The sequence below is a fragment of the Epargyreus clarus genome, unplaced genomic scaffold (assembly GCF_041222505.1).
Source record: "Epargyreus clarus isolate Ecla_fem2 unplaced genomic scaffold, WU_Ecla_fem_2.2 ptg000014l, whole genome shotgun sequence".
Classification (NCBI taxonomy): Eukaryota; Metazoa; Arthropoda; class Insecta; order Lepidoptera; family Hesperiidae; genus Epargyreus; species Epargyreus clarus.
Genome location: NW_027332222.1, coordinates 10,203,247 through 10,211,061, shown reverse-complemented (window position 1 = coordinate 10,211,061; position 7,815 = coordinate 10,203,247). Strand labels below are relative to the sequence as shown.

The following is a 7,815-nucleotide window of genomic DNA, read 5'->3' as shown; positions in this document are numbered from 1 at the left end:
GAGAATACCGATAAGCTGCATCCAGGCATGCGTGTGGATCCCTATGGGGTGGTCCTTTGTTCATAAAACATGAATTACCATTATTCATAGAAATTGAACATTTTATTCATTGTTTTTATTATATACTAGCTGACCCGGTAAATTTTGTACCGCCTCAAAATTTATTTATCAAATATATTTCATATAAAATATAGCCTATGTTACTCGTAGATAATGTAGCTTTCAAATGGTGAAAGAATTTTTAAAATCGGTCCAGTAATAGTAGTAGGTCGTCAGAACAAATGGTCACCGGAATCATACGTATTTTTCGGCAAATAAGTCTATAACACATTTGTAAATTAGTAATATCAAATCAACTTTTTTGCACTTGTGAGCCTCCATTCAACTCTCCTCCCCTGGCCTCCGAAGACCATAGTCTGCCACTGACTGACAGGCACAGATCTTGGAAAGGTTTTGTTAAATTGGATAGACAACTATCTGACTTTGCTCGGAGTGCCCTGTAGACGCAGAAGGTTTGTATATTTTTTTTTATCACAACCTTATAACCAAAACCCATAGATTAGTAAATATTACTCACTCCTAACAAGAAAATGCTTAAAGAAAATGTAACCAGTTTTGACAATTGAAATTGGCACTGTCACTATTTTCGTGTTTCAAAAATATTTAAAAAGTGTAGTTTTTAGATCATTTACGAATGAAATGATATTTCTCTGCACTTTTCTTTCGATTTCGTGCTTTTTCACCACTTTTGCAATATGTCGGCATTGTTCCGCGTAAATTACACCATGACAGCCATTAAATGGCAGACACATTTATCAGCCGTTTAAGCTATTTAATAGCTTCCTTCAATTATAAGGCGGTGAGATATCTATACTTATCTATGCCAACACCAATATGAAAGATATATATATATACTCGTAGATATACACATATACATATATGTATATAAAATAGTAATATAAAAATGTATGTTTTGCATATTTTTTCTTAAGTTATATGACTGTAACAAATTGTAAAATTTATATTATATATATTTTAAATGAGTATAAAATTTGCATGTACTGTAGCTTATCGGGCTCTTCTAAATAAGTAAACATTTCGTGTACGTGTATAACAAGTGCAAAGTCTGTGGTAGGATTTTTAGTCAGGAATTCTTGGGAAATCCACGTAGGGTCGGGACGGGAAAAATGGGTCAGGATCCCGGGAACTCGGGAAATTTCAAGCGTCCAAATAAATCGTAAACTACTCATAGATTTTAACATTTATGATTTTAACATGCAATACTCAATCAGTATCTGTAGATATAAATGAAGCCATTAATGTGGCGTTGTATCGTTAGACCCATAAATTTCCACGAAATATAAACCATGAGACCAATCTAGAGTCCGTTCGCCCATGTTTTGTATTTCGTCCATATCACAGACACGCTCCATATAACGTTCCCAAGTATCACATTTGACGGCTTCATAATTTGTGTCAAAAGATTTTTCATAGTAGAAGTACCCGCATCTATGTTCACAAGCACCTGAAACGAAGAAGTTAAGTAGGTCTAAATATCTATTTTAATAGGTTTAAAAAGAAGCAGGTTGTAGATATGACGTCATTATATTTTAGTGCAGAGGCGTAGCACGTTAGGGGTAAAAGGAGCGGTTTATCCAGAGAGGTGCGGCTTGGAGGCGACCAAATCAGGTTATTTGTAATAATTTGTAAGTGCCGCCGTTGGCCTATACAAAATATACATATATAAAGTGTGTTTTATACAGTGTCTGGTCAGCGGTGTCGGAGATTTTATTATTGTAGAAAATAGTAAAATGCATTGTCAAATCCATTGGCAGCCATTTTTGTTTGTACGAGTATGTCACCGAAGCGTTTTAATTTCTCATATCAAACTTTTTTGCACATTTTAGGTTCATGACGACCTTTTCTTAAACACACTTTATTATTATTTCTAATGTAATTTGACATTACTTAGTATAGAAAAATAAAAATAGAAATAAATTGTACTTTACCTTAATTTACGTCTAAAACTTAACTCGATAATTGAAGTATCATTATATTCACCTGGTTTGTTTCTAACAACAAATCTACAACATGCTGGTTGAGATGGTCCACCACCATTAGGGTAGAAGTCTGATGTACCGGCTGGCTCTTTTATCCCCAGTATACCTGCACTTGTGTGAATGATATCTACAAATGCAGCTGATTCTTTGGAGATTCCTTCGTATCTTTTTGGGTGTTCAAAGTAAGGTCGAGATGGGTCTAATCCTAGAAACATTAGAACGAAATGCATGTAAGCTTTTTGATCGTACCTACCAGGTTTTTTACTTATATATACAGCTTCACAAATAAATAAAATTGAAGAGTTTGATAGTAAAGAAAAAACAATAGATTTATTAGTAATAGTTAGTAAAATGAATATTTTTTTGTTGTCCAAGGATGTATTGCTTTGAAGAACAATTCAATATAATTCCAATATTGTAGTTATTCCTGACTCATATTGGAATTTCATTTTGTTAACATCAAACGCGTGTGGTTTGTTAAAAGATAGGATACTTTTCCTTCCATTGTGTATACCCACTCACTACTGTTGAGCTATTTTATTTTATACTGATAGATAGATACTGATATCCATTTTCTTTTATGTCAGGACAACATTTGTCTCAGTTTACAAGTATTTTTGCAGGGCAAATTTTTCAAGTGAACGTGAATTGCCAAATCCGTAACTAAAAGGATTTTGATAAAAACTAAATAATTTAACCTGAGTAATGCATAGGAGTAATGAGACCATTTGTATGTAAAAGAGACTCGATTTCGCGTGTAATTATCTAGGTAAGAGAGACTTACCAGTAATTCGAGAAATTACGAAATTTAGTCCTTTCAATTCTTTCCCGGCCTTCCCAGCAACGTGTGCGCCGAGACCGTGGCCGATGATGTGTATGGCGGAGCCGTTTATTAAATATCTCACTGCTAGGTCTTCAATACCTTGTCTTAGCTGTAAAAATAGTTTTTAACACGCTTTTATTAGCTTGAGTTGTATCTATGTATGTAACGGAATCTTTGAGCTCAATTTTCAGCAATTTCTACAAGTCTGTTTTACTGAATTGAATTATTACTTTAATAACTTCAATTTTATTATAATTTTATTTTGAGGCGATTCATGATGATTGACTGTTTTTTAGTTTTTTTTTATTATTATTTATTTTAAGCTTCAAATTATTGGATTTTGAATAATATTTCATGCGTGCTGAATGCTGCGTATGTGACTCAATTAATTATTTAAATAAGTTTTATATTTCATTAGAATGTAATGTGAGTTAGGTAAGTAAGTACGAGTAAGATATGTCGTAACATGTCGAGAAATTGTAAATAATGGAAGAGAAACAAATACCTATTGATTGGTGAAAAATTGTCTGACCAAACTTTTATATCATAAACCAAATTAAAAAAAAACACAAATATTGATTGATGTGTGTCCATGTCTATTGTGAGGCGTTTAAACTTAGCCCTTGAGAATCACAACGCACCTGATTTTAGCAAGTACCTAAGTCTAGTCTAAGCATATAAAAAGGGTTGCTGCCAATTCTCCTGTGTTGATTGGTATAAGATAGGTCGCATATTTGTTTGACTGTATGCTTGTCAGATGAGTAAAGGTATTGTGTCGTATTAGATGGCGTTTTTTAAACATTAGAAGTATGATGTTTATTGTATTTTATGCACTCACTAATGTGCTAGCTTCCTCCGTCCTCTTCGCTGTTGTCACGTAAACGAAACTTTGCAAATTATACCAATCCATAACAACGATATTGATATTACCACCCCCTTGTGATATGATTTTACGTTTGAGCTGTTGGTTGAAATCCGACTCTACATCTTGGAGCCAGCCGTGGACTAAGATGTAGAAAGGAGCGGTAGGATCTAAATATTTTGAATTATAGTTTGGGTAAGAAAGTATTTCGCGCCTGTTTTCTCTGAAAAAAAAAACATTCTTTTAATATGCGAAAAAAAAAAATTAAAGGAAAATACGTAGAGTAAGTGAGGCAGTAGTAATTATATAATAATTATATAGTATGTGTGCATGCTGACGCGGCGAATTTCGTACTGTAATGAGTTTAAAAATTCAGTGGGAAAATTGATAGTATTTTCTTCATTTGTTTCATAGTCTATAGATTTGATGCAGTAATAGTCAATACTTCAAAAGCATTTTATAGTTACTTCGTATATAGGTAAAATGTGACTTCACCGTGTCCCCTTATGTAACGCGTATTAAGCTCCATGTCTCTTATTTCCTCGTCAGTGGCAGTCAAATTAACGTAACGTATGTCATGGTTCAAATCGTCAACAAATGCCACCCAATCTTGACCATATCTAGATATGGGCCAAAATAGTTCGTCGTCAGGATCAACCGCAAAAACTAGACAAAAAAAAATTGATATAAAAAACATTTTTTTATTTGTCCTTGTAGTTTTGGGACCAAAAGAGGGCTACGGTATCCCCTATCTGTCGTAAGAGACGACTAAAAGGGGGCTCCCAGGGTAGCAGGCGGCGAAAGTGGGAGCTCGAACCCCACCGCCAGCGACCCCGAAAAGGACGGCTGTATGTGTCGGTCGGTGTTATTACGCAGACATAGATGTGGCGGTGGTGACGACGGAGTCGAACTGCAAAAGGTTCTAACACCTTCGAATTAGTTGAGTCACATTACCATTTCTAGATTGGCATCAAAATTATCTCCAAAAATTATGCATAGGAGGTAATGTGAGTTTACACGTGTTCTTATCCCCTGTACAGAACAAACATTACTAATTGAAGAATAGCTTCCAATATTTAATACAATGTAAAGTTAATGAAAATACAAAAACTGGTTGCCCACATTAATTTCTTTTCTATAAAGCAAATAGAAAATCTCAGTAATTGCTTCGTGTTCGTTACTTATTTTTATGTCAAAATAAAACTGCTAGTCGGCATTTTATGTTTCATTACTTATTAATTATAGTGAATTTAAATCACTAAGAGTCTGTTAAGATTACAAAAGATTAACTTACCTCGCTTGGTCATAGCACTGTCTGCAATCGACATAAAACAAATGCAAATTAATAATGTAATTAGGAAGCCAAATTAAAGACACTGTGCCTTAAGCGGTATAAGTTAAAAGCAACCTATTCAGAAAACTCATTAAACCTTGGCCTCTGAATCGTTCCCAACGGGGCCCAACGTTGAAATCCCAGGCACCTCTGATTTTTTAAAGTTACGTGCGTATTACAAATTAATTATAACTTGATATTATGGTAAAAAATAGCGATAAACCCATACCCACCCCAGAGATATTTACGAGAAAAAATAAAATAAATGTTCTCAAAGGTACCAATTCGCACTTTACCAGAACTGTGTACTATGGCTAAACACCTTTTAATCTGAGTTGAGATCCGTGCCCAAGAGTGGGACAGTAATGGGTTGACGATTGCCAGATTTTACTATACATACTATTATAAACTTTAAGGTTCTTATTTTAATTTATTTCAAATTTCTGTCTAAAAATAGTATGAATATTTATTATTTAATATTCTTATGTTGTCAGTACAAATCACTTATACTGCAGATACATTATGATGTCATTGTTTATTGTGGAAACAAATAAAAAAAATAACAAAATACTTGCGGTATAAAGTTATGAAAATAATTAACACAGGAGTTAACATGGCAATTAATATTTTTAGAGAACCTTAATATTAAAAAATCTTAACAACAACTACTAAAATTTAACATTTATATATTGAAAGAAATTACCGTTACAAAGTTAATATAAAGTAATTCCACGCTAATTGAACACAATAATCGATTTAAATATTAAATCATTAATCTCGTTCATAATTAGTATACTGCATTTTTAGGGTTCCGTACCCAATGGTTAAAAACGGAACTCTATTAGTAAGCCTCCATTGTCTGTCCGTCTGTCACGGGGCTCTATTTTTGGAACCGTATAATATTAATAATGGAATATTTAAAATGGTGAGTCATTTAACAATAAGTACTAAAAATAAAAAATAAAATATTCATAATAAAATAAGGGTCGCCTTACAAGAAACCGCCATTTATCGTCGTTTTCAGTTTTAACTTTGGAACCGTGTCATCACGATAATAATAACAGATACAAAAAATAAATGAAAAGATGGTACGGAACTTTCCGGATACGAGTTCGACACGCACTTGGCCGATTATTCTAATTTCATGTGCATATTTGTATTTTTTTACACTCTGAAACAGCAAACGAGCTTGCATGCAGTCACCGTCGCCTATGGACATTTGCAATACCAGAGCGGTCGCCAATGCATTCGCCGGCTTTGAAGGAGAGCTCTGTTTACAACTTTCTTTGGGGAGTCCCATGTCATAGCGCACAAGGAATACATCTGGAAGTTTATTCCACATATTGCATAAATGAAGGTGCAAATCGATCCGTGGAGGACTGCCACGGGTCCAGATGATGTGGATGGAACCTCATTGGATAACGGTGCGATGGAGGAAGAGTGATGTAGGCACCAGATCGATGAGTTCCTCGGAGAGCAAAATATTTTAAAGCCGGTAGAACACGCAGAGGGAATTTATGTACCTCCGCAAGTTTATAGGTCCTAAGCAATTCCGGGAAGGACGGCGGCATACCGTCGTAAACACCAGATGGTGTGGGAGGAGGCAAAAGTGCTCCCCCCAGGGCAGAGCCCGATCGGGGCATTGCGCTTGGAGGACTCCGGTTGTGTTCCCTCAGAGATCCCGGAGTTTTCCAACAAGCGCTAAGGACGGCCATCGGGGGGGTTTTAGTGCGGTAAAAATCCCACATAACCCGGCGTCGCTCCCACGTCATCGGGTACCTTTTGAAGGTTTCCCCCTCGTAAACAAAAAACACCCGTTGTTCATTGAACATGTATAATCAACCCCAGAAATTAGAGTCCTATCTGAGTTCGGTCACATGCGTTGATACCCTTAAACACTCTGTGGGAATGCCTGGGATGGGCCGAAGATCTCGTTAAAGCCGGTGGTTTCCAACAAATATCAATATTTAACGAACTCTTGGAAAATGTTATGTTGTAATTCATATTATTTTGAAAAGTTATTGATATTTTTGCTATGTTCCAAGGTAATTTAGTTAAATTACGTCTCTAGAAGTTGTTTATATTTAATACTAGCTGACTCAGCAAATATTGTACCCCCTCAAAATCTATTTATCAAATATATTTCATATAAAATATAGCCTATGTTACTCGTGGATGATGTAGCTGTCGAATGGTGAAAGGATTTTTAAAATCGGTCCAGTAGTTTTTGAGCCTATTCATTACAACCAAACAAACGAACAAAGTTTTCCTCTTTATAATATTAGTGTAACAGATAAGAGACAACATAGACTTTTAAGTATAGTTTTTCCATATATTTTATAAGCCAAGCGGCTTCTGTCGAAAGTTGTGGATATAGTCTATCAATCGACCATTAAAAAGTAGTGGATTTTTTTTATCATAAATTCTCTACCATCATCTAAGAAAACTTACTATTGATCACAGAAGTCTCATTATTTTGTTTTTCCATTAGTTTTCCACTTGTAACTATTGAATTTAGTCCTAACTACTCGCAGGGCGCCACCGCGCTCTCCTCGTTTTGTTTCATATTTTCTTTTATATCCCAACCTTACCTACCCAATACTATATAACCTGAGAACATAATCGTATTATCACTACCGAAAAGCAATGTTTTACTTAGCTAATGTTTAGTTAGTTACTTGCTTATTTTTTGTTATAAAAAGAGTAATTAAATTGGTCCTTGGAAATGATATTTGAG

At 34.8% G+C, this 7,815-nt stretch overlaps 1 long non-coding RNA gene across 1 annotated transcript; it reads right to left on the bottom strand.

Moving 5' to 3' along the window:
- Nucleotides 1-1,386: 1,386 nt before the first annotated feature.
- On the bottom strand, nt 1,387-2,964 carry LOC140747117 (uncharacterized). Its single transcript, XR_012102849.1, has 3 exons — nt 2,845-2,964; nt 2,062-2,265; nt 1,387-1,525 (listed from the first exon to the last, which is right to left on the bottom strand). It is a non-coding gene; the product is annotated as an uncharacterized LOC140747117 (long non-coding RNA).
- Between the last annotated feature and the right edge of the window lie 4,851 nt (nt 2,965-7,815).